Below are 25639 nucleotides of genomic sequence, written 5' to 3'. Positions count from 1 at the left end.
GGCTCGCTCAGGTGGAAGTGACCAATGTGCCAAATGTCTGAGATGAACGCATAGTAATAAAACAAAATCTTGGGTAGGCCTAGCCCTCCTTTGTCAATCGGCCTATGTAATTTATTAAAATGCAATCTGGGACATTTACCATTCCAAATGAAGGACTTCGCTATGCTATCAAATTGCTTGAAATAAGAGAGGGGGAAATCTACAGGGAGAGACTGTAGCAGGTAGTTAAATTTTGGAAAACAATTCATTTTAATAACATTAACCTTCCTAATCATTGATAAATGTAATGAAGCCCACCTGCCCACATCGCTCGAAAATATTTTTATTAAAGGGTCAAAATTAACACTAACTAAATCAGACAAATTTGCTGGGAATAAAATCCCCAAATACTTAATGCCCTGTTTGGGCCATTGGAAGGCACCTGGCTGAAAAGCCGTCACTGGACAGTACGCTGTCAGAGCCAAAGCTTCGGATTTAGACCAATTAACTTTGTATCCTGAGAACTTGGAAAAGGAATTAATAATTTTGTGGAGGCAAGGTATAGTACTAGTAGGTTCAGAGACAAATAATAAAATATAATCTGCGTAAAGCAGAAGCTGATGCGCCACACCTCCCGCCACCACCCCTGGAAAATCATCCTCCCCCCTTATCGCGGCTGCTAATGGTTCCAGGGCAAGACAGAACAATAAAGGGGAAAGAGTGCAGCCCTACCGAGTGCCCCTATCCAGAGTAAAATAATCGGAAATTAATCCATTTCTTTGTACCGCTGCTACAGGGTGTCTATAAAGTAACTTAATCCAACCAGTAAATGTACTCCCGAACCCATACATTTCCAAAATCTTAAAAAGATAATCCCATTCTACCATATCAAACGCCTTTTCGGCGTCAAGTGAGATGGCAGCAACTGGAGATTGATCATTCGCTACTGACCACGTGATATTGATGAGACGCCTGATGTTATCAGAAGAGCTATGGCCCCGAATAAATCCCACCTAATCTACATGTATAAGAGATGTCATAACCTTACTTAATCGGTTAGCCAAAATTTTTGACAATATTTTTACATCTTGTTGGATCAGGTAGATTAGATGGTAACTTTTACACTTGCTTGGATCTTTGTCCTTTTCAAGAATCAGACTGATCCGGGCTTGTGTCATGGTTGGAGGAAGCTTTCCATTCTTTAATGATTCAGTATAAACTTCTAACAAAAGTGGAGCCAGTTCTGTAGCATAGGATCTAAAAAATTCTGCGGCAAAACCATCTGTTCACGGAGCCTTGCCAGTAGATAGGGACTTAATTACCTTGTCAAGCTCCTCCAAAATTATCTCAGTTTATTGTCAGTTTAGGAAGATCTAATATTTCCACAAATTTTCTAATATCTTCATTAGTAGACGAAGATGTGAAACTATAAAGATCAAGATAGAACTCTTTAAAGGCATTATTAATATCAATGGCTGAGGTAAAAATTTCACCACCAGCAGATTTCACTGAGGGAATGATAGAAAGAGACTCTCTCTGCTTTATATATCTAGCCAAAAGCTTCCCTGCTTTGTCCCCTGACTCAAAGTATGACTGTCTTGCCCTGAATAACCAAAACTCCACTTTCATTACAAAATAGTATTATATCCATATTTCAATCGGGTCAATTCTCTGAGGCCATCAGCTGACATACGGTGCTTCAGCTCTGCCTCTGCACTTTTAATATTCTCTTCCAACTCCACGAGTTCTCGTGCTTTGGATTTTTTGGTGAATGAGGCATTCTGTATGATCCGACACCTAAGAACCGCCTTAAGTGCCTCCCAAGCCACGCCCACAGAGGATACTGAGGACCAGTTGGTCTCCATATAAACATTGATTTCAGTCTTTAACATTTGTTGGAAATCAGGATTTTGCAAATGGGACACATTAAGGCGCCAACTATATGATGTCTTTTTCTCTATATGTGGTAACACCTCTAAATTCACCAGGGCGTGATCCAAGACTAAAATGTTTCCAATTGAGCAATCAACAACAGATGAAATGAGGGATTTGGATATAAAAAAAAAAATCTATTCTAGAATAAATCTTATGGACTGATGAAAAAAATGTATAGTCCCTACCAGATGGGTTCAAAAGTCTCCAAATATCCGTAAGACCAAGATTTTTACACATCCTGTGAAGCGTCAATGTTGGCTCTAGGGGGCTTGCACACTTTTGCCTCACTGCAATCAAGGACTGAGTCCATCAAAAGATTGAAGTCTCCTCCCAATATTATATCATGAGGTGTGCCAGCGGTTTGCAGCATCCCGTCAAGATCTATAAAAAAGCTCTGATCACCAGCGTTAGGTGCGTAAATATTAGCCAAAATCAACCTTTGCCCTTGTATTTCAGCTAAAACAATAATGACTCTCCCTAATTTATCTTATTCTGTTTGAGACATTTGAATTGTAGATGTTTATTAATCAACATGATGACTCCCTTGCTCTTACTTGAGCCAGCACTAAAAAAAAACATGTCCACCCCATATCTTCCCAAATTTTTCAGCTTCCTGCGGGGAGAGATGTGTTTCTTGAAGAAACACTATATCATATTTCTTACATTTAAGAAAAGTAATAACCTTCCTTCTTTTTATGGGGTGCCCCAACCCATTTACATTCCATGTGGAGAGAGATAGTACACTCATATTAACATTTGACATTTTGATATAGTGGAAAAAATTAATTGTGTGTCAAAAACTAAATTATACAGACCACATTCCCCATTAGTGAAACAATCAAACCCCGAACTTCCCCCCGAACAAAACAAACAGAAAAAAGAAAAACGTGCGCATTAACCCTGCACACGAAAGCGCCAACCCGTGACAATCCCTCTAAACTCAAAAGGTCCATGAACGCCCACGAGCCCCCACGACAACTTCGCTATCGGATTGCTCAATTTTGCCTCACAAATTTGTGAGGCAAAATTACATAACAGAAGATACTTTGTAATATAAACCCCAGCCAATAGGAAGAATGAACACAAAGAACGTGTAGATTCATTCACAGAACTGTCTCAAAGGTGTGATCTTCCACAAAACATATTCCACCTGATATAAAACCATTCAGATATGTTCAGTGAGCCAGCTGTTATGAGTTCAATGGATGACGTAATCATTCCAATGTCCCGTAAAAATACTCAACAAAACACTCCAGCCAACAGGAGGAATAAGCACGAAGAATGAACAGATTAATCCACAGCTGTTCCAAAGGAGTGTTATTCAATAGAACAAGCTCAAGCCGCTAGGCGGAACCAATACAAAAAGGAACAAAACCGGCATCCTGGTTCCCCGGATGGTCGAGTCAATTCACTCGGATGCCGCATAAACATATATACCATGACTTACACAATCCGTCAACTTTATAAAAGACATCGTTTGTGTGAGCATGTAGATATTTTGCGGTCATCCGTAGTGTCCACTCTCAAACTGGCCGGGAACTTCAATGCAAAAGTAATCTTTCGTCAGTGCAAAAGTTTCTTTAAAGAAAAGTGTTATTCACAAAACAGGCTCCAACCGCTCGGCGGAGCCAACGCAGTTTACTCACCCATTGATTCAATAAAAGACATTGCCTGATTGGGACATGTAAATACTTTACGACCGTCCTTCGTTTCTATTCTCAGTTTGGCCGGGAACATCAGAGCAAAAGTGATCTTTTGCTGATGTAAGAGTTTCTTACATTCCTTGAACCGATCGCGTTTCTCTCTTGTCGAATTCTCAAAGTCCGGGAACAAGAAAATATTATGGTTCTTCCAAGAAAGCTTCCCTTTGCTCCTCGCCTGGCGCAACACAAGATCTTTATCGGATGATCTCATAAATCTGGCCAGAATCGATCAGGGCCTATCTCCCTCAGCAGATCTGTGAGCTGGGACTCTGTGAGCTCGCTCAATTTCCAGCTTGTGGCCTGTTATGTTGAGCAGACTCGGGTAAAGCTCGTCCAGGAATTTCACCATATCTCTGCCCTCCTCATGCTCAGGAATTCCAGCAATTCGAACATTATTCCTGCGGCTTCTATTCTCAAGATCTTCAAGCTTTTCAAGGAGATGTTCCAAATCAACTTTGGTCACGGGCGGATTAGCAGTTAATTCCCTCTCCGAAAATTCCAGAAAATCGATTTGTCTCTCAACATCAGTCACTCTTGTAACTATCTCAGAGAATTTTATTTCCATCGCCGTAATCGATCGATGTATTACAGTGAGATCCTCCAAGTCAGCAAGAACCTTCGTCAACATCACCGACATATTGGACAACTGACGCTGGATCACCTCTCCCGCCGCGCCATCCAAATCGAGTCCCCGGTCTATAGGCCTGTCGGGTCTTTCATCCTGAACACGTAAGTGTCTTTTAATATCTCCAGAGCCCGAGGATTTTGACTTCTTTGCCATGTTTTGCCTCAAAGAGCAAATGTGTAACTGGATGTATCAAATTTCACCAGATTATAACATGAAAATAATTAAAAATTTAGCAAAGTGTGCAGAACTCGTCGCTCACACGTCTGCTTCTTGCATGGCGTCACGTGACACCGATTTTATTTTATTATTATGCATTCGGTCTCAGGCATTTGGCTCATTGGTCACTTCCACCTGAGAGAGCCCCTCCGTGGTTTTGTATTGAACAGGAATTTCTTACCCCTATTCGCCATTACAAAGCCTTCTATCAAACTAACTGGAGAAGTTAAGTTACACCCCATTATCTTGCATTTGCACTCAGTATGGACAAAAGTGTCCAGAGTATTTAAATTCGGACATTTATTTAAATGTTGCCTCAAGCATATGGCTGAACCCGAAATTATGTATTAATAAATCCCCTTTCTGCTGGTCAGACTGGATTGTGAGGGGGTTTACTACACTCATTGACCTATATGAGAGTGGAGTGATGAGATCTTTTTAAAATTTGGTTCAGCATTTTGGGATTCCCAGATCTCAATTCTATAGGTATTTACAGCTGCACCTCCTGCTCTGTATTGTTTTTGGGAGTAGCATACACCCCCCTAAAGTGGCAGATACTCTGGGAGAGGTGATTACTGCTTTTGGAAAAGGTCATGAGGCATCAGTGTATTTCTCCCTGCTAATTCAGAGTTTGAGGGACGGAGCTTCAACTTCTCTCAAGAGATTATGGGAGAAAGATTTAAACTTGGTATTGGAGGAAGGAGTGTGGGCTAGGATTCTAAAAAATGTCAAGTCTGCATCTAGAGATGCAAGGGTCTGCTTTATGCAAGTCAAGATTTTACATAGATTCTATTGGACCCCCTCTTGATTGTATAGGCTTGGTCTTAAATACACACACCCGCAGGCGATGTCAATCAGAAGATGGAGACAAAACCCATGTTTTTTGGGGGTGTGTTAAGATCCAAGAGTTTTGGTTGAAGACTCTGTATTTTGGGTGATGATGTGGTCATAAATTTGGGGGATAAACATATAAAAAATTGGATTCTGACAAGTATCATGATTAGCAGACAAATAATTTTAAGGGGATGGAAGTTGGATGGAGCGCCCTCATTTCCGGAGTGATGGGTGGAGATGGAGAGGGTGGCAGCTTTCGAGGAGGTGTCATGTAGAATCCTGGGGTTTGGGGACTTGTTAGGAAGTGGGGCAGTTATTTGGCGTTTTTGGGGGACTCTCGGGGAGGGGATGTGGAGAGAGAAGTTTAGTTTAATTATGTATGCTTATTATGTATATATATATTTTTTGTTTTCGTGTGTGTGTGTGTGTGTGTGTGTGTGTGTGTGTGTGTGTGTGTATTATGATATGTGACCAGGGGTGTTCATTGGGGGTCAGGGTGGGGTTGGTGATTGGGGAGGGATAGTGGGGGTTAAATGTTAAATGTTGATTCGATGTGTATGTGTTGTAGTTTTCTCTGTTGTATATTTCTGAATCAATACTTTTTTTAATTGTAATAATAATAATTAAAATAATAATAATAATAATAAAATAATAAAATAAAATAAAAAATAGGTATGTTGTATGTTGAACACAAGATGGTGCAGTTCTAATAGTTTTGTAATCCCGCTATTAAATAAAGCAGATGTGCAAGATTCTCGACAAATAACATTATTCCGGAATTAGATAATTTCTAATAATAATAATAATAATCATAATAATAATATTAAAATGGACACAGAGTTCTCAGCTGAGTAACATAACAGTAAGTTACAAGGTGGTCATTTTATTTTTATTTTTTTGTTACTTTTTTTTAGACCATAATGAAGCAATTCTAAGAAGGCTAAAACTTCAAGACAATAAAATAATGGCAAAAGGCGCTGAAACGCCCTTGTGTTTGCCTGATACGCGCAGCAACAGTGCGCGCGCGTGTGTTTCAGGGTGGAGTTTACACAGCAACAGTGCAGAAATCAAATCACATCTGACATACAGACCAGCCTTTACACAACAGGAACTTTCTGCTGGGGGACAAGGATTGTTAATATATCTATTATTGTCCAGAGGTGGACCACTATTTATCGAAGAAACCTGCTGAGGTAAGTGCAAAAACATACTCCAACTCCGTTCTGCTAAACTCTTGTCAAGGGTGGGAAGTTTCTTTGCGATGCTTAGATCTTCAAAACTCCGTTACGAGTCCGACATTGAATTAACTTCGCCAGGTGTTAAAATTAGCTCTTGGTCTCTTTAGGATTTAAACAAAATTTGTTATTTTGCCGATTATTTGCGTGAAAGGTGTGTGGACATGGATTTAGAGGGGACCGAAGAGCAGAAAAGTTTACTTTATTCCCGTCAACGAGTGACGCGGAAGAATGTGCTGCAGTTTATAACGGAAGAAACGAAGAGCGGCATTTGCCGTTTATAAGATAAATAAGAGTAAGTTTTACAAAACAGTTCGGTCTTGTCTTCTTTTTAAGTGATTTATTTTCATGGCCTACAGCTTGGTAAACTAAGAAGTGTAACACACGTCACAGAAGGAATGAAGCCTGTGAGATACTGGAAACGGAACTTCATTGAAAACGCGGCCTACAGGGACTTCTACATCGCAAACGCGTTAGTAAATTATCAAAGTGTTATCATGTCGTTGCGTCGCTGGCAGTGTAGATGAGGTGTTATTCCTGATATATGTTTTTATAAATGATTCATAATACACAGACGGTGCAAATAAATCTAGTCTGACCATCCAGTCGTTCAAAACGGATGTTAAATTGTGCAATGACACATGCTCAAATCGATTTACTGTTGATTCTGTGTTTTGACAGTTATGTCTGTCTGGAAAGCTTAAATGTTAACATTATATTAAGAATGCATTTGAGTTTTTTGTTTTGTAAAGTCGGATGTACTTTCATAGAGGAAGTTGTGCTGAAGGAATATGCGCCCTCAGGGTTGAAATAAGTGAGCTCAGATCGGGTGTGGTGAGAGCACTTTAACAAGACATGAATCTTGCTTGGAAGTAGCAATTGCATGATCCAAGTTGTTACTCATTTAATCCAGGACTAGACCTAGTTGTCTGGTCATATAGTGTAATATGACCCACATTACGTGTAGTTTTGTCCTGTGAGCTGTTGTGGCTGATGCTCTGAGCTGTGCACGAAAGAGTATTCGGTTCAATTGTATGTCACAGTCTGTAGGACCTACAAGTGGTAACTAGGTTAATAGAGCAAATGGGTTTTGTTGCAATTATAATGGTTGATGATAATTTTAAAAAGGCAAGTAGTCATCATACAGACAAACAGTAGATGCGTAACATGTCTATGAACATTTTCAGCCAACAAAGATTTCACATTAAATTTATATGAATGTATAAGGGAAAGTGCATACTTTAGGTGCAGTCACAACTTAAGTTTTATGTTTTTAATCACTTTTTACCTTCACTAGTTCATTTTAAATGGTCTTGTGGTGTTACAGGAAAATAAAATAAAAAATTAAGAGTACACATTAATGAAATCAGTAATATGGGAGAATAAAAACTACATGCATAATAATTATAAAAGAATCAGCAAAATGCTTTTTAGAAAAGTTTTAGGTGGAGTATAGCATGTCACACTAGTTTTTGTCAACTATTCTAATACCAATAGCACTTGCCAGATTTACTAGAATGTAGTGTTGCTTGAATTCTGTTCTTTGAGCATTTTGGATTGAATGTTGGTTGTGGTGCAGACTACAATCTTTGGCAACGTTTACACCGTAGCTGAATGTGGCCCAAATCTGATTTTTTTCCCTAACACGTGACACAGATCTGTTCATTAGATGACAGTGTGAACGGCCACAAATGCATTGAATCTGACATTAGAACATTTAATTGCAAGTCATTTTTCTAGTTAACAAATTCAGTTCCTTTTAAATATTAGGCTTAAAGAGTTGGGTTTAGCAATTTGTTCAGATTACACACAAATAGTAAAATATGTGCATGAAAAGACCAGACAGAGGTAGATTTAACATTGCTCATGTTAGTCGCAGAGAAAACACAGTTTATTTTTTTTTTGTTTTTAGCAAACTGCTAATACAAGCAAGTCCATGCAAATCTAAAATAACTATGAATAACTATTCTTAACTAACCTTACATATTGGTAACAATGCCGATTTTTTATTTTATGGTGTGTTAAGCCCTATTCAGATGGGATTAGTTTTCTAAATAATGTTTGAGTTACAATTATCACCCGACGTCTGTGATTTCATGTACTGATTTGACAGGACTAAGATCTCTGTGTTTATTACAGTGGTGGGAGTGTCTGTTTTCTAGATGTGGGCGTAACAGAAGGTTGAACACATTGAATTAATTTAGGTGATAAAATCTTTTCAACTTTATCTGTTTAAGTTTAAAATGATTTTTTTTAAAATAACTAATTATTTATTTAATTGATTTAATTTTAATTTATTAATTATACATTATAAATTACTTATTTTAAAAAGCCTATTAATATAAACTTCACATGAGTTTATAGAAGTGGCTGCTAATAATAAACCCACAGAAATAAACAATACTTATCTGTGAATTATATAATTACGTAATTGAGTTGAGAAATTACGATGAGTATCTTACCTTACCAGAGCAGTTTCTGCGATTTGGCTCTCTTTTATCATTTTATTTTCTTATTTTAGCGTCGGCTGAAAAAAAAATCTACATCCAAACTGAAAAGCGTGCAGCAGGCGTTCTAGACGGTAGTTTGAATAGGTCAAAATATATGAGGAGAAACATTGTAAAAATGCAATAATCAGCAATCACAGACATTCGCATTCGGACGGAATTAGATTTCTCAGAGGACCCTTGAGTTAGCTGAAAAACAGTAGATAATTTGGTTCATTATTTGATCCCTCCCTTCCAAATCCAATCACAAGTGATCACAGGTGATGCATTTAAGTAATCAGGTGTAAACAATGATATGTTTCATCTGACCACATGTGATCGGATCACCCGAGATGCATCTTAATACCAGGTGTAAATGGGGTCTTACAAGCAAAAGTAATATTAAGTTCATTATATAATATGTAAGTAATAGTGGTTGACCGATATATCGCAGAGGCCTATAAATCGGCCGATATTCTGACTTTTTTAATTATTGGCCGATAAATTTTCCTGTTTGACCAATTTTTTTTTTTTTTTTTTCTTGAAGGCGCCGAAAATCACCTGCTTGCATGTGAAGCAACTGAGACATGTCAACGACCAGTCACGGTTCGTTTTGTTGTTACGTGCCATCGTGTTACTGCAATAATAGACCGGTGTGCAACACACATATCAGAGCTGCGACAGACACATTTAAGATCATAATGTTAAAGTGCTCGCGTGTTTCATTCTCCCTCTCTCCTCAACAGTAACTTTTAACTGTCTTGTCTAATGATAAAAGGCAAATATCAATAAAACTAATATCATATACCTTCTGCAAATATGCGCATATCTCATTTAAACAGATGTAATAAACAAACCTCACATAACTTGAGCAGATCCAGTATCCTGTGGAGCACTCATTTATTTACCTCTAAAGCACATATGCTAACTGCCTCTCCTCAGCAGTTCCCTGTCACTTGTAACTTTCTAATGATAAAAGGCAAATATCAATAAAACTTCTGTTATATACCATTTGCAAATATGCAGATATCTAATTTAAACAGATGTAATTCACGAACCTCACGAAAATCCAGTGTTTTCTTCCCATCGAGCGCTCATCTATATCTTCCTCTGAAACGTGTATTCCATCAGCCAGAATCAAAACTTCAGGATCAGGATCAAAAGTTCCTCTGATTCACAAATCATGATGGTCAGTCCATGAGAATCCAAGCAGGCGATCTAGGCTGTTTAAACTGTCAGGAGATTGCTGCTCATGCTGCATCTGCACAAGCAAGTCAGTCCACTGTCGGCCATGTTTGGAACGCTCTCGGGAGGATATTTCCAGTCATGACAGTGCAGCTCCAATCTTGTTTCTCCAGTTGTCTGGAGAAAGACCAAAATCTCCAAAACTGTTGGTCAAGATTATGATCAAAGAACATATTTCAAATCAGCAGTAAAATCTGACAACACTGGTATCATAAATGGTGTTTCTTTACCTCAGATAACGCTAAAAAAACACAGTTTTCCCAGCTTTTATAGCTAATACGCATGTGCGTTCTTGAGCTGATTGACAGGCGATGTCTGTATCTAAAAGGTGTCTGGCTCTCTTACCTGTAAGGTGGGACTTCCTATCTACATCCGTTGACCGTTGGATGCAGTTAGGCATTCTAATTTCTCCCATTAATTTTTAATAGAAGTGGCCCATCTCTGCTAAGTAGTTGCTGGTTTAACTTCAAGGTTAAAGCACTTTACATGTGCTATGAGTAAATGTCTTATTCACTATGTACTGTATGTGTGAGAAAATGCAATTGCTAACATGGACATGCCATCCATGGTTTCTGGACTACTGTGTGTACTGTTATCCTAATATACAGTTGCAATCAAAATGATTCAACCCCCCTGACCAGCAATACATTCTGGTGATGTGAATTAAAACACATCAACTAAAACATCAGTAAACAGTCAAAGTAAGTTTTTAATACACATTTGGGTGATTTTGAGAACAAAGAGTACAGTTTACCCAAATTTTAAAATAAAAAATAACTAATTCTCTCCACAAATGTCATGTCAAAAATATTCAACCTCCAAAGTCAATCATTTGTGGAACATCCTTTATCCTTAATAACAGCAAATAAATGTTTCAGGTAAGTGTTCTCAGGCTTTGGACACCTCTCTATTAGAATTTTTACACATTTCTCATGAGCAAAAGCTTCCAGCTCATTGATATTCTATGGTTTCTGTGCTGCCACTGCTACCTTGAAATCCCAACAAAGGTTTGCAATGGGATTTTAATGATGGACTGAAAGGGCCATTTAAGGATATTCCACGACCTATCCCTTAACCAGATTTTGGACAACTTGGATGTATCCTTGGTGTTATTGTCTTGCTGGAAAGTCCAGTGATCACCGAGCTTCAATTTACACACTGAAGGCATCACATTTATCATGCCAAAATGGCCTGATACCTGAAAGAATCCATGGTGTCAGTCACATAGTCAGGATAGCCGTTTCCTGCAGCCGTAAAACACCCCCATAACAGGACTGATACACCGCCATGCTTGACTGTGGGGATGGTGTCGTTCTTGTCATCACCTTGTCATCTTACTCCAGACATACTGTTGACCCATGGGTCTAAAACTCATTTTCAGTTTAGTGTCATACGTCTATAAAACCTTCTTCCAGGACTCCACAAGTTCTTTCCTAATTACTTCTTGAATATTCAAGTCAACATTTCCCTTTGGTGAAGATTTGCTTTCTTCCACACCCCAAGAAGGTTGCTGTTGTACCATATTTAAAAAATGTATGAATGGTGCTGCCAACTTTCTATTGGAAATTAAAGTGCCTTGGAAATGTACTTTTAGCCATGACCTTTCTTGTGTAATGAAATAATCTCCTCTATTAGCTTTTGAGACAGTTTATTTTTAATTGCATTTTTTTGCATAGAATTTTTTTTTGTTGCTTACAACGCTAAACTTACATTTTAAAACTTAAATATGTGCAATTGCAGATTGATGACTTAATTTTGTTTTAAAACAATTACTTGTGTAGCCTTACATATTTTAGAAACAGCTACATGCAATAGGGGTTGAATAATTATGACATGGCTGTATTTTAAAAAAAATCCTTTTAAATATTAGGTTATACAGGTGCATCTCAATAAATTAGAATGTCGTGGAAAAGTTCATTTATTTCAGTAATTCAACTCAAACTGTGAAACTCATGTATTAAATAAATTCAATGCACACAGACTGAAGTAGTTTAAGTCTTTGGTTCTTTTAATTGTGATGATTTTGGCTCACATTAACAAAAACCCACCAATTCACTATCTCAAAAAATTAGAATACATCATAAGACCAATAAAAAAAAACATTTTTAGTGAATTGTTGGCCTTCTGGAAAGTATGTTAATTTACTGTATATGTACTCAATACTTGGTAGGGGCTCCTTTTGCTTTAATTACTGCCTCAATTCGGCGTGGCATGGAGGTGATCAGTTTGTGGCACTGCTGAGGTGGTATGGAAGCCCAGGTTTCTTTGACAGTGGCCTTCAGCTCATCTGCATTTTTTGGTCTCTTGTTTCTCATTTTCCTCTTGACAATACCTCATAGATTCTCTATGGGGTTCAGGTCTGGTGAGTTTGCTGGCCAGTCAAGCACACCAACACCATGGTCATTTAACCAACTTTTGGTGCTTTTGGCAGTGTGGGCAGGTGCCAAATCCTGCTGGAAAATGAAATCAGCATCTTTAAAAAGCTGGTCAGCAGAAGGAAGCATGAAGTGCTCCAAAATTTCCAATAAACGGGTGCAGTGACTTTGGTTTTCAAAAAACACAATGGACCAACACCAGCAGATGACATTGCACCCCAAATCCTCACAGACTGTGGAAACTTAACACTGGACTTCAAGCAACTTGGGCTATGAGCTTCTCCACCCTTCCTCCAGACTCTAGGACCTTGGTTTCCAAATGAAATACAAAACTTGCTCTCATCTGAAAAGAAGACTTTGGAACACTGGGCAACAGTCCAGTTCTTCTTCTCCTTAGCCCAGGTAAGACGCCTCTGACGTTGTCTGTGGTTCAGGAGTGGCTTAACAAGAGGAATACGACAACTGTAGCCAAATTCCTTGACACGTCTGTGTGTGGTGGCTCTTGATGCCTTGACCCCAGCCTCAGTCCATTCCTTGTGAAATTCACCCAAATTCTTGAATCGATTTTGCTTGACAATCCTCATAAGGCTGCGGTTCTCTCGGTTGGTTGTGCATCTTCCACACTTTTTCCTTCCACTCAACTTTCTGTTAACATGCTTGGATACAGCACTCTGTGAACAGCCAGCTTCTTTGGCAATGAATGTTTGTGGCTTACCCTCCTTGTGAAGGGTGTCAATGATTGTCTTCTGGACAACTGTCAGATCAGCAGTCTTCCCCATGATTGTGTAGCCTAGTGAACCAAACTGAGAGACCATTTTGAAGGCTCAGGAAACCTTTGCAAATGTTTTGAGTTGATTAGCTGATTGGCATGTCACCATATTCTAATTTTTTGAGATAGTGAATTGGTGGGTTTTTGTTAAATGTGAGCCAAAATCATTACAATTAAAAGAACCAAAGACTTAAACTACTTCAGTCTGTGTGCACTGAATTTATTTAATACATGAGTTTCACAATTTGAGTTGAATTACTGAAATAAATGAACTTTTCCACGACATTCTAATTTATTGAGATGCACCTGTATATTCACACTATGACTTTGAATGTGTCACTCAACTGATATAGATGTACGGTTTAAAAATTCTGGGGCATCAGAAAAGCTTACCTTTGTAAATCCTTACTGTCTTGGGGGGGGGGGTTGAATAATTTAGATTGCAACTGTATATATACTTTTTTTTTTCTCTCTCTCTCCTTTTTCACCCCAATTTGGAATGCCCAATTCCCAATGCGCGCTAAATCCTTGTGGTGGCGTAGTGACTCGCCTCAATCTGGGTGGCAGAGGACGAATCTCAGTTGCCTCTGCACCTGAGAGTGCATCTTATCATGTGGCTTGTTGAGTGCGTTACCGCGGAGGCATAGTGTGTGTGGAGGCTTCACACTATTCTCCGTGACATCCACACACAACTCACCACGCGCCTCACCGAGAGCGAACCACGTTATAGCGACCATGAGAAGGTTACCCCATGTGACTCTACCCTCCCTAGCAACCGGGCCAATTTGGTTGCTTAGGAGACCTGGCTGGAGTCACTCAGCATGCCCTGGATTCAAACTCGGGACTCCAGAGGTGGTAGTCAGCGTCTTTACTCGCTGAACTACCCAGGCCCCTCTTCTTCCTAATATATTAACAATTTCCTTATGTGCAAATAAATTACTAAAATTTTATGACTAAACAGAAATCAGAAGAAATGGCTATCTGCCATTTTAAAATACAGTATTATTTTTAGATTCTTTTTTACAAAGTTATAGTTTAGTGTAAAAATATAAGTAAATATAGTACACTAGTAATTAATATTACAGTACATTCTGCAAATGACTTATAAATGCTACATTAGCCATCAAGAAAGTCTTTCTCCATTAATTGCTAATATACTGTGTTAAAAAAATAAAAATAACGGCTAATTGTAATTTCAATTATTTATTTATTGTAACTATACATATTATAATGATGAACATGCCAGTTTTTGTAATTGCATGTGGTTCAGTTTAGTAGTGTTTGCTGTTCAGACCCGTTCTGCATGCCGAAATGTTGTCACGCTGTACAAAAGCTATCGTCACATTGCATTTTAATGGAGGACCCTATAAAGGTGCTTTATATTTTCTGTTCTTGGTGAGCTTGTGGAAAGAAGGATCCCTGCCAGTGTACTTCTGGTTATTGTCCTTGTGATGTGATAGACATGTCAGTGATGTTATTTATTAGAAGTCAGTGCGCACACACACACACACACACACACACACACACACAGGTCCAGTGCAGTGTGAAGAATGCTGCTGCAGGCCTGCGTGCAGACGAGCTCAATGCAGCCTGCAGTATGCTTCTCTGCACCCACTGCACCTCTGTAACAATTCTGCCTTTGATGCACACTGTGTAGTATTGTGGTGGGCTTATGAGGAATGAAGGGTCTCTTTGTGTTCAGGGGTCTGAGAGAGGTGTAGTGGAGGAGAGGATGGTGACCTGTTCATCCAGATAACTCTGATCATCCTAGAGCAGGGGTTGGGAACCTTTTTTCACTAAGGAGCCAATTTTAAAATTTTTGGTTGATGCATTTTTTCGAAAGAGCCATAGCACAAATGAATAATTTATTATTTTCAAAAAACGTTTTTTCAATAAAATAAAATGTTGATATTGCCCATAGACTACTCAAAAACAAACAAATATGCAAAAATTAATAGGTAACATGTTGCAATATGGAATTGAGTACACGTGTTTGTGCGGGTCTCCATAAAATTACTTCATTTTACAATTGTTCATGAAAAATTTAACTTCCCTTTTGGGCTGAGCAATAGGTAAAAAAATATTTTAACGATAATCGCCTATAAAATTCCACGATATCCGATTATATGGTCGACCCCCCTGCCAAGGGTCAGTGAATGTTTTTGCTTTATTGATTTTGCTTTCAAAATTAAATTAGTTTATTGAAACACGATAAACTTAAACGAAAGACATTACTTTTTTTGTGTGATTTAACATTTTTTTATTGATTCATATATTAAACAATGAAAAGCAAAACATATACAAACAGAATCAATATTTAACCCTCACAATTGCCCCCCCCAATCGTCAACTCCAGCCCGACCCCCAACAACACCCCAGTGGTCACATAATTGGAGACCAAAAAAAAAACAAAACAAATATATATATATCTCTGTCTCCTATCTATCTATCTATCTATCTATCTATCTATCTATCTATCTATATATATATATCAGACACATCCACTGCACCTCTCTCTACACTGTCCCTCCCCAAGAGCCCTCCAAAAAAGCCAGATACTTGCCCCATTTCTCCACAAACAAGTCTAAATTCCCCAGTCTTCTGGATGCCCCCTCTTCAAAAGCTGCCACCCTGCCCATCTCCGAACACCACTCCTGAAATGGGGGTGCTCCAGCTGACTTCCAACCCCTTAAAATGATCTGTCTGGCAATTATAATGCTAGTTAGGACCCAGTTTTTTATGTGCTATTCTCCATATTAATGACCGCCCCATCACCTAAAATACAGAGTCTGGGGCAAAATAAAATTTGAGAGCACAATACCTCACACATAAAACTCTGAATCTTCAACCAAAATTCTTGGATCTTAACACATCCCCAAAAGACATGGGTTGTGTCTCCATCTTCTGATTGACATCGCCAGCAGGTGGGTGTGTCTTTGAGACCAAGCCTATACAATCTAGAGGGGGTCCAATAGACTCTATGTAAAATTTTGAATTGCATAAGGTGAATCCTTGCATCTCCATGCAGACTTGATGTTATTTAGAATCCTAGCCCACCCTCCCTCCTCCAATACCAAGTTTAGATCTTTCTCCCATAATCTTTTAAGAGAAGTTGAAGTTCCGTCCCTCAGACTCTGAATTAGTAGGGAGTAATACACTGATGCCTCATGACCTTTTCCAAGAGCAGTAATCGCCACTCCCAAAGTATCTGCTGCTTTAGGGGGGTGTAATCTACTCCCAAAAACAGTACAGAGCAGGTGGCGCAGCTGCTTATAGAACTGAGATCTGGGAATCCCAAAAAGTTGAACCAAATTTTGAAAGGATCTCAACACTCCACTCTCATATAGGTCACCGAGCGTATTAACCCCCCTCACAATCCACTCTGACCAGCAAAAAGGGGACTTGTTGATACATAATTTAGGGTTCAGCCATATGCTCGAGGCAACATTTAAAAAAATTTACAAATTAAACACTTTTGTCCATACCGAGTGCAAATGTGAGACAACGGGGTGTAATTTAACTTCTCAGGTTAGTTTGATAGAAAGGCTTTGCAATGGCGAAATAGGGGCAAGAACTTCCTGTTCAATACAAAACCAGGGAGGGGCTCTCTCAGGTGGAAGCGACCAATGAGCCAAATGTATGCAGACCGAATGCATAATAATAAAACAAAATCTTGGATAGGCCTAGCCCACCTTTGTCAGTCGGCTTATGTAACTTAATGAAATGTAATCTGTGACATTTACCATTCCAAATGAAGGACTTCGCTATGCTATCAAATTGCTTGAAATAAGAGAGGGAGACATCTACAGGGAGAGATTGTAGCAGGAAGTAAAACTTTGGAATACAATTCATTTTAATAACATTAACCTTTCCAATCAGATACATAGATAAATGAAATGAAGCCCACCTGCCCACATAGCTTGAAAATTAAAGGGTCAAATTAATTCTAATTAAATCAGAAAAGTTTTCTGGAAATAAAATGCCCAAATACTTATTGCCCTGTTACTGGGCAGTACGCTGTCAGAGCCAAAGCTTCGGATTTAGACCAATTGACTCTGTATCCTGAGAACTTAGAAAAGGAATTAATAATTCTATGGAGGCAAGGTATAGATCTAATGGGGTTGGAGATGAATAATAAAATATCAGCGTAAAGCAAAAGCTGAGGCAAATCACTACGTGACCACGAGGACTTAAAAGCACATTGGGGAATTGGGCATTCCGAATTGGGAGAAAAAAAAAGGGGAAAATCCACAAAAAAACAAAAACAAAAAAATGATTTTTTTTAACATGAGTGACTGATGAGAGATTGAGAGCACCTGGAGTGGAGAACACACGTTTGAAAGTTAGGGTAACCATACGTCCTCTTTTTCCCCAGACATGTCCTCTTTTTCGGACCTGCCGGGATTTCAAAATTGGTTCATGTCCGGGATTTGTCTTTGTCTTCTTATTGATGTGCTCTCTACAATTAGGACTATCATACTTTCTGTGTATTTGATGCTGCACATCGGTTGGCACGTGTTTCATTGTCCTTATGTGATTATTCTAGCTGAGAGTGACAGCGCGCACTCTTTCAAAGACTTTTTTTACCCACTCTCTCTTGCTCGCCTGCTTCTCTCTGCACGTGCACTGTGTGTGTGTGCGTAAAAGAGATCACCAGACTTGCTCTGCCGCTCTCAACCAGAAACATCAATAATGTAAGTACACTTTTACAAGTACGTTCCCTAACCCTGTGAATTATTAAATGGAACACCTGTTTCATTAGACTCGCGCTTGCCACGCATTGTCATTTTTAACTGAAATGTTGACTACTGTATATCGATACAAAATGAAATATTATACGTGTAATTTGACTGATAAAAATAGACCATGATTGAAATTTTACAATGTGACCTGTAAAGCTGGCACTTGCGTGTCAATGGCAAAAAAAGACATAAAATACAATGAACAAGAACACAGGTCAGGTGAGGGGGAGAAACAAGCCCTGCATCTCTCTCAAAAAATTACTGTAAGATTAACACACTTCAATTTCATAACAAAACTCCATCAAATTTAATTGAGTAATCCTATATATAAGTATATATATATATATATATATATATATATATATATATATAAAACTGATCACAAAGTATAATTTAATTTTGTTATGAAATTGAAATGTGTAAATTGGAAAAATAGGCTAAAATGTATTTGAGTAACTGAGTGTATTCACTAGTGTTGTCACGGTACCGATATTAGTGAAATTTCATGGTTCTCGATACCAATTTCGATACCACAGCAAAAATATGCTAATATAATAATGTGCTATTAAACACACCAGTTTAGTCATTTTAAATAAATTAATAATTATTTTAACAATTATAGTTTAATAATTATTATTATTTTCCAGAACTCCATGTTTTAAAGTTGAATTTAATTTCATCATCAAAATGGTGTCTAATCAGTTAATTCTAAAAACTTCTAACAAGTGAAAATGGAACTTTTCAACATGTCATTGTTTTTTTTTTTTGCCAAACTTTTATTTCAACAGCAGTCTTGCTTGTGATATATTGCTTAATTATTATTATAATTATTATTATTACAGTGAATATTAAAGTACATTTTACTATACAGTTGTAATATATTTCTGTCACAATTTCTTCAGTAGACCTTTTTCACATTGCGGGTTTTGGAACGTGGAAGTACACGTTTGCAGGGTAAACTTCGACAGTGGTGAATGGGAGTGAATGGGAGACCACAGCAAATATTATTTTTCACTTACCCATTTGCTCCAAGACCAAAAGAAAACCCTCACTATTACGTTTGAATGACTTTGCAGAAGAGGAAAAAAGTAGAGTGGTGGATTAAGACGTGTGTCTTATGTGAGAAGATGCCAAATTTATGGTCAGTTTCTCAGCAGCTGTAACAGAAACCCCCACGCAGCTGTGGTAATTCGTTTCAGGATAAAATAACACAAAGCATAATGTCTTAAACAATTTACAATATAAAACAAATGCGAGATTTATGTTGATAAATTAGGCGGAAACACGTCATCACAGTCTGGAAAAAAAAGGTCTATTACAGGCATCTAGCTTTTATTTTGAATCGTGCTTTAATTATGACGTGTTTTTTTCCGTAAGCTTCACTTTTCCAGATAAACAGTTCGCAACAGAGCCCAGTGTGATCACTGAAGACTTTTAAGTCATGTCTCTTTACATTGGCCTTTGAGTAGGACAAATGAAATGTAAGACACAATTTTGGAGTGTTTGTATTTTAGATTAATTGTTTGTGTATGTGGTTTTAAATTTTATTACTTTGAAGCACTTTGGTCAACTCTATTGTTTTAAATTAGATATAAATAAAGATGAGCTGAGATTAAAGCACAAATGCTGTGATTTTAATTATATAAATATATATTTTACATGTGCTGCGTGGTTCACAGTGGATGAGTGCTCTGCTTTGTCATCTCATACAACGCGAATGATTCTCAATGTCTGTGGAGTTTCTAGAGGATGAGCGGTCGGATTTATTTAAAGTACGCAGCTTATCCACAGTAAGATTGCAGCCTTTAGTGGTTTAATAAATCACACTAGGACGTCATGATTTTAATATGATTAATTGTTACGATTAATTGATTAAGTGTAAAAGGAGTAACATAGCAGGCATTTAAAATAGTGCCCGACCGATATATCGGTATGCGATATGTGCCGATATGGAAACTTTTTTTCAGAACATATAATGCAGAAAACAATGCTTTAGAATTGGTGTCATTACATAGTTTCCCTCAGATCTGCTGAGGGAAACAGGCCCCGATCAATTCTGGCCAAATTTTTTAGATCATCCGATAAAGATCTCATGTTGCGTGAGGTGAGGAGCAAAGGAAAGCTTTCTTGGAAGAATCGCAATATTTTCTTGTTCCCGGACTTTGCGAATTCAACGAGAGTAACGCGATCGATTCAAGGAATTTAAGAAACTCTAACATCAATGGAAGATCACTTTTGCATTGATGTTTCCGAAGGATGGCCGCAGGATATTTACGTGTCCAAAACAAGCACTGTCCTTCATAAATACATTGGAGTGAGTAAGCCATTTAGTGTTTCTCATGTGAGTGGATTGACTCTCTGAACATACACTCAACGGCCTGAGGAAGCTGGGCGCCATTTTTGTTTCTGTTTGTGTTGGTTCTGCCTAGCGGCTGGAGTTTGTTTTGTGGAATAACACTTCTGCTTCAAGAAACTTTTGCATTGACGGAGGATCGCTTTTGCACTGGGGTTCCTGGCCAGATTGAGAGTGGATGCTGGGATGGCCGCAAAATATCTACTTGCCCACACAAAGGATGTCTTTTATAAAGTTGATGGACTGAGTAAGTCATGGTATTTTTTTGGGGGGAATTTGACTCTTGACCATCTGAGGAACTGCGATGCATGTTTTGTTTCTTTTTGTGATGGTTCCGCCTAGCGGCTGGAGTTTGTTTTGTGGAATAACACTGCTTCGAGACAGTTGTGGATGAATCTGTTCATTCCTTGTGCTTATGCCTCCTGTTGGCTGGAGTCTGTTTTGTGGAGTATTTTTGAGGGACATTGGAATGATTACATCATCTGCTGCACTAAAACAGCCGTCTCACTGAACACTTGTTTGTCTGTCCGAGGAAACTGAAAGGCTTTATATTGGCTGGAATTTGTTTTGTGGAGGAACACACCTTCGAGACAGTTCGGTAAATGAATCTACACGTTCTTTGTGTTTATTCTGCCTATTGGCTGGGGATTGTTCTACAAAGTATTTTCTGTTATGTAGTTTTGCCTTACAAAATTTGTGCAGAACCACCGGACTTGAGCAATCTGATGGCAAAGTTTTCGCGGGGCCTTTTGTAGGCATACATGGACCTTTTGAGTTTAGAGGGATTGACGTCGGTTGGCGCTGTCGTGCGCGGGGTTAATGTGCATGTTTTTCTTTTTTCTGTTTGTTTGGTCCGGGGGGAGTTTGGGGTTTGATTGTTGCACTAATGTTGGCATGTGGTCTGTATAATCTTGTTTTTGACACAGAATTTATGTAGTCTATTATATCAAAATGTCAAATGTTAATATGAGTGGGTTATCTTTATCCACATGGAATGTGAATTGGTTGGGGCACCCCATAAAAAGAAGGAAGGTTATTTATTTTCTTAAGCGTAAGAAATGTGATATAGTGTTTCTTCAAGAAACACATCTTTCCTCGCAGGAAGCTGAAACATTTGGGAAGATATGGGGTGGATGTATTTTCTTTAGTGCTGGCTCAAGCAAGAGCAGGGAAGTCATTACATTGATAAGTAAACATCTACAATTCAAATGTCTCAGATTAAAGATAAATTAGGGAGAATCATTTTTAGAAGAAATTCTGGGGCAACGGTTGGTTTTGGCTAATATTTACACCCCTAACGTTGATGATCAGGGATTTTTTATCGATCTTGAAGGGATGTTGCAAGCCGCTGGCACCCCTCATGATATAATATTGAGAGGAGACTTTAATCTTTTGATGGACTCAGTCCTTGATCATAGTGAAGCAAAAGTGTGTAAGCCACCTAGAGCAACATTGACGCTTCACAGGATGTGTAAAAATCTTGGTCTTACGGATATTTGGAGACTTTTGAATCCATCTGGTAGGGAGTATATATTTTTTTCATCAGTCCATAAGATTTATTCTAGAATAGATTTTTTTTATTTTTTATATCTTAAGTCCCTCATTTCATCTGTTGTGGATTGCTCAATTAGAAACATCTTAGTATTTGATCACGCCCTGGTGAGTTAAGAGGTGTTGCCACATACGGAGAAAAAGAAATCATATAGTTGGTGCTTTAATGTATCCCTTTTGCAAAATCCTGATTTCCAACAAATGTTAAAGACTGAAATCAGTGTTTATATGGAGACCAACTGGTCCTCAGTATCTTCTGTGGGCATGGCATCGGAGGCACTTAAGGCGGTTCTTAGGGGTCGGATCATACAGTATGCCTCATTTACCAAAAAATCCAAAGCTTGAGAACTCGTGGAGTTGGAAGGGAATATTAAGTGGGCAGAGCTGAAGCACTGAATGTCGTCTGATGGCCTCAGAGAATTGACCCGATTGAAATACAGATATAATACTATTTTGTCACAGAAGGTGGAGTTTTGGCTATTCAGGGCAAGACAGTCATACTTTGAGTTGGGGGACAAAGCAGGGAAGCTTTTGGCTAGATATATAAAGCAGAGCGAGTCTTTTTCAACCAAATCTGCTGGTGGTGAAATATTTACCTGAGCCATTTATATCAATAATGCTTTTAAAGAGTTCTATCTTGATATCTATAGTTCCATGTCTTCGTCTACTAATGAAGATATTAGAAACTTTGTGGAACATTTAGAACTCCCTAAATTGATGACTGAGCAATTCTGTTGATTCTGAGATAACCTTGGAGGAGCTTGACGAGGTAATTAAGGCCCTGCCTACAGGCAAGGCTCTGGGGCCAGATGGCTTTGCCGCTGAATTTTTTCGATGTTATGCTACAGAATTGGCTCCACTTTTGTTAGAATTTTATACGGAATCATTAAAGAATGGAAAGCTTTGGGGGGCCTGGGTAGCTCAGTGGTAAAATACGCTGGCTGCCACCCCTGGAGTTCGCTAGTTCGAATCCCAGGGTGTGCTGAGTGACTCCAGCCAGGTCTCCTAAGCAACCAAATTGGCCCGGTTGCTAGGGAGGGTAGAGTCACATGGGGTAACCTCCTCATGGTCGCTATAATGTGGTTTGTTCTCGGTGGGGCGCGTGGTGAATTGAGCGTGGTTGCCGCGGTGGATGGCGTGAAGCCTCCACACGCGCTATGTCTCCGTGGCAACGCGCTCAACAAGCCACGTGATAAGATGCGCGGATTGACTGTCTCAGATGCGGAGGCAACTGGGATTCATCCTCCGCCACCTGGACTGAGGCGAATCACTATGCGACCACGAGGACTTAGAGCGTATTGGGAATTGGGCATTCCAAATTGGGAGAAAAAGGGGAAAAATCCCCCCCCCAAAAAAGAATGGAAAGCTTCCGCCAACCATAACACAAGCCCGGATCAGTCCGATTCTTAAAAAGGAAAAAGTCCCAAGCGATTATGAGAGTTACTGTCCAATTTCCCTGATCCAGCTAGACGTTAAAATATTGTCAAAAATTTGGGCTAAACAATTAAGTAAAGTTATGACATCTCTTATACATTTAGATCAGGTGGGGTTTATTCGGGCCGCAGCTCTTCTGATAACATTAGGCGTTTCATCAATATCATGTAGTCAGTGGCGAATGATCAGACTCCGGTCGCTGCCATCTCACTTGACGCCAAAAAGGCGTTTGATATGGTAGAATGGGATTATCTTTTTAAGATTTTGGAAATGTATGGGTTTGGGAGTACGTTTATTGGATGGATTAAGTTGCTTTATAGACACCCTGTAGCAGCGGTACAAACAAATGGATTAATTTCAGATGATTTTACTCTGGATAGGGGCACCCGGCAGGGTTGCCCTCTTTCCCCATTATTGTTCTGTCTTGCCCTCGAACCATTAGCAACCGCGATAAGAAAGGAGGAGGATTTTCCAGGGGTGATGGCGGGAGGTATGGTGAATAAGCTTCTGCTTTACGCAGATGATATTTTATTATTCGTCTCCGACTCTACTAGATCTATGACTTGCCTCCACAGAATCATTAATTCCTTTTCTAAGTTCTCAGGATACAGAGTCAATTGGTTTAAATCAGAAGCTTGGGCTCTCACAGCGTACTGCCCAATAATGGCTTTCCAGCCAGGTGCCTTCCAGTGGCCCAAACAGGGCATTAAGTATTTGGGTATTTTATTCACAGCAAATGTATGTGATTTAGTTAATTTTGACCCTTTAATAAAAAGGTTTTCGAGCAATGTGGGCAGGTGGGCTTCATTACATTTATCGATGATTGTGAAGGTTAATGTTATTAAAATGAATTGTATTCCAAAATTTAACTACCTGCTACAGTCACTCCCTATAGATGTCCCCCTCTCTTATTTCAGGCAATTTGATAGCATAGTGAAGTCTTTCATTTGGAATGGTAAGCGTCCCATATTACATTTCAGTAAGCTGCATAGGCCGATTGACAAAGGTGGGCTAGGCCTACCCAAGAGTTTGTTTTATTATTATGCATTCGGTCTCAGACATTTGGCTCATTGGTCGCTTCCACCTGAAAGAGCCCCTCCCTGGTTTTGTATTGTACAGGAAGTTCTTGCCCCTATTTTGCCATTACAAAGCCTTTCTATCAATCTAACTGGAGAAGTTAAATTACAGCCCGATATCTCGCATTTGCAGTCGAAATGGACAAAAGTGTTCAGAGTGTTTAATTCGGATGTTTATCTAAATGTTGCCAAGAGCTTATGGCTGAACCCCAAATTATATATTAATAAGTCCCCTTTCTGCTGGTCAGAGTGGATTGTGAGGGGGGGTTACTACACTCGGTGACCTATATGAGTAGAGTGTTGAGATCCTTTGAAAATTTGGTTCAACATTTTGGGATTCCTTGATCTCAGTTTTTTAGGTATCTACAGCTGCGCCGCTTGTTTTGTATTATTTTTGGGAATTGCATACACCCTCCTAAAGTGACAGATACTATGAGAGTGGTGATTACTGCTTTTGGAAAAGGTCATGAGGCATCAGTGTATTACTCCCTGCTAATTCAGAGTCTGGGGGACAGAGCTTCAACCTTTCTCAAGAAATTATGGGAGAAAGAGAAAGGAGAAACTTGGAATTGGAGGGGGGAGAGTGGGCTAGGATTCTGCATCTAGAAAAGCAAGTGTGCACCTTATGCAATTCAAGATTTTACATCGGTTCTATTGGACCCCCTCTAGATTGTATAGGTTTGGTCTTAAAGACACACCCACCTGCTGGCGATGCCAATCAGAGGATGGAGACATAACCCATGTCTTTTGGGGGTGTGTTAAGATGCAGGAGTTTTGGTTGAAGGTTCAGAGTTTGGTGTGTGATGTATCGGGCACTTGGGTATCATTTTGCCCCAGTATTTTGGGCGATGGTGCAGTCATCGATATTAAAAATAGACATATAAAGAGTTGGGTCTTAACCAGTGTCATGATCGCCAGGCAGATACTTTTAAGAGGTTGGCAGTTGGCTGGAGCACCCTCTTTTCAGGAGTGGGAAGGGTGGCGACCTTTGAAGAAGGGTCATTTAGAAGAATGGGGAAGTATAACTTTTTCGTGGAGAAATGGGGCGGACATATGTCATTTATGGATGTATGTGATT

General features: G+C 39.0%; 1 protein-coding gene across 2 annotated transcripts in view; it reads left to right on the top strand.

The window, feature by feature from the left end:
• Positions 1–6341: 6341 nt before the first annotated feature.
• Positions 6342–25639, top strand: part of tln1 (talin 1) — a 197848-nt gene continuing 178550 nt past the window's right edge. Inside the window, exons 1-2 of one of the 2 annotated variants that reach the window (XM_051683215.1) lie at positions 6363–6488; positions 9564–9622. The gene's annotated coding sequence lies outside the window, so the exon portion shown is untranslated. Of the gene's footprint in view, positions 6489–9563; positions 9623–25639 lie in introns of both variants that reach the window. The other variant, XM_051683214.1, reaches the window with a different exon arrangement.

Source organism: Myxocyprinus asiaticus, chromosome 42, assembly GCF_019703515.2.
Source record: "Myxocyprinus asiaticus isolate MX2 ecotype Aquarium Trade chromosome 42, UBuf_Myxa_2, whole genome shotgun sequence".
NCBI lineage: Eukaryota > Metazoa > Chordata > Actinopteri > Cypriniformes > Catostomidae > Myxocyprinus > Myxocyprinus asiaticus.
This window is presented reverse-complemented; position numbering and strand designations above follow the sequence as displayed.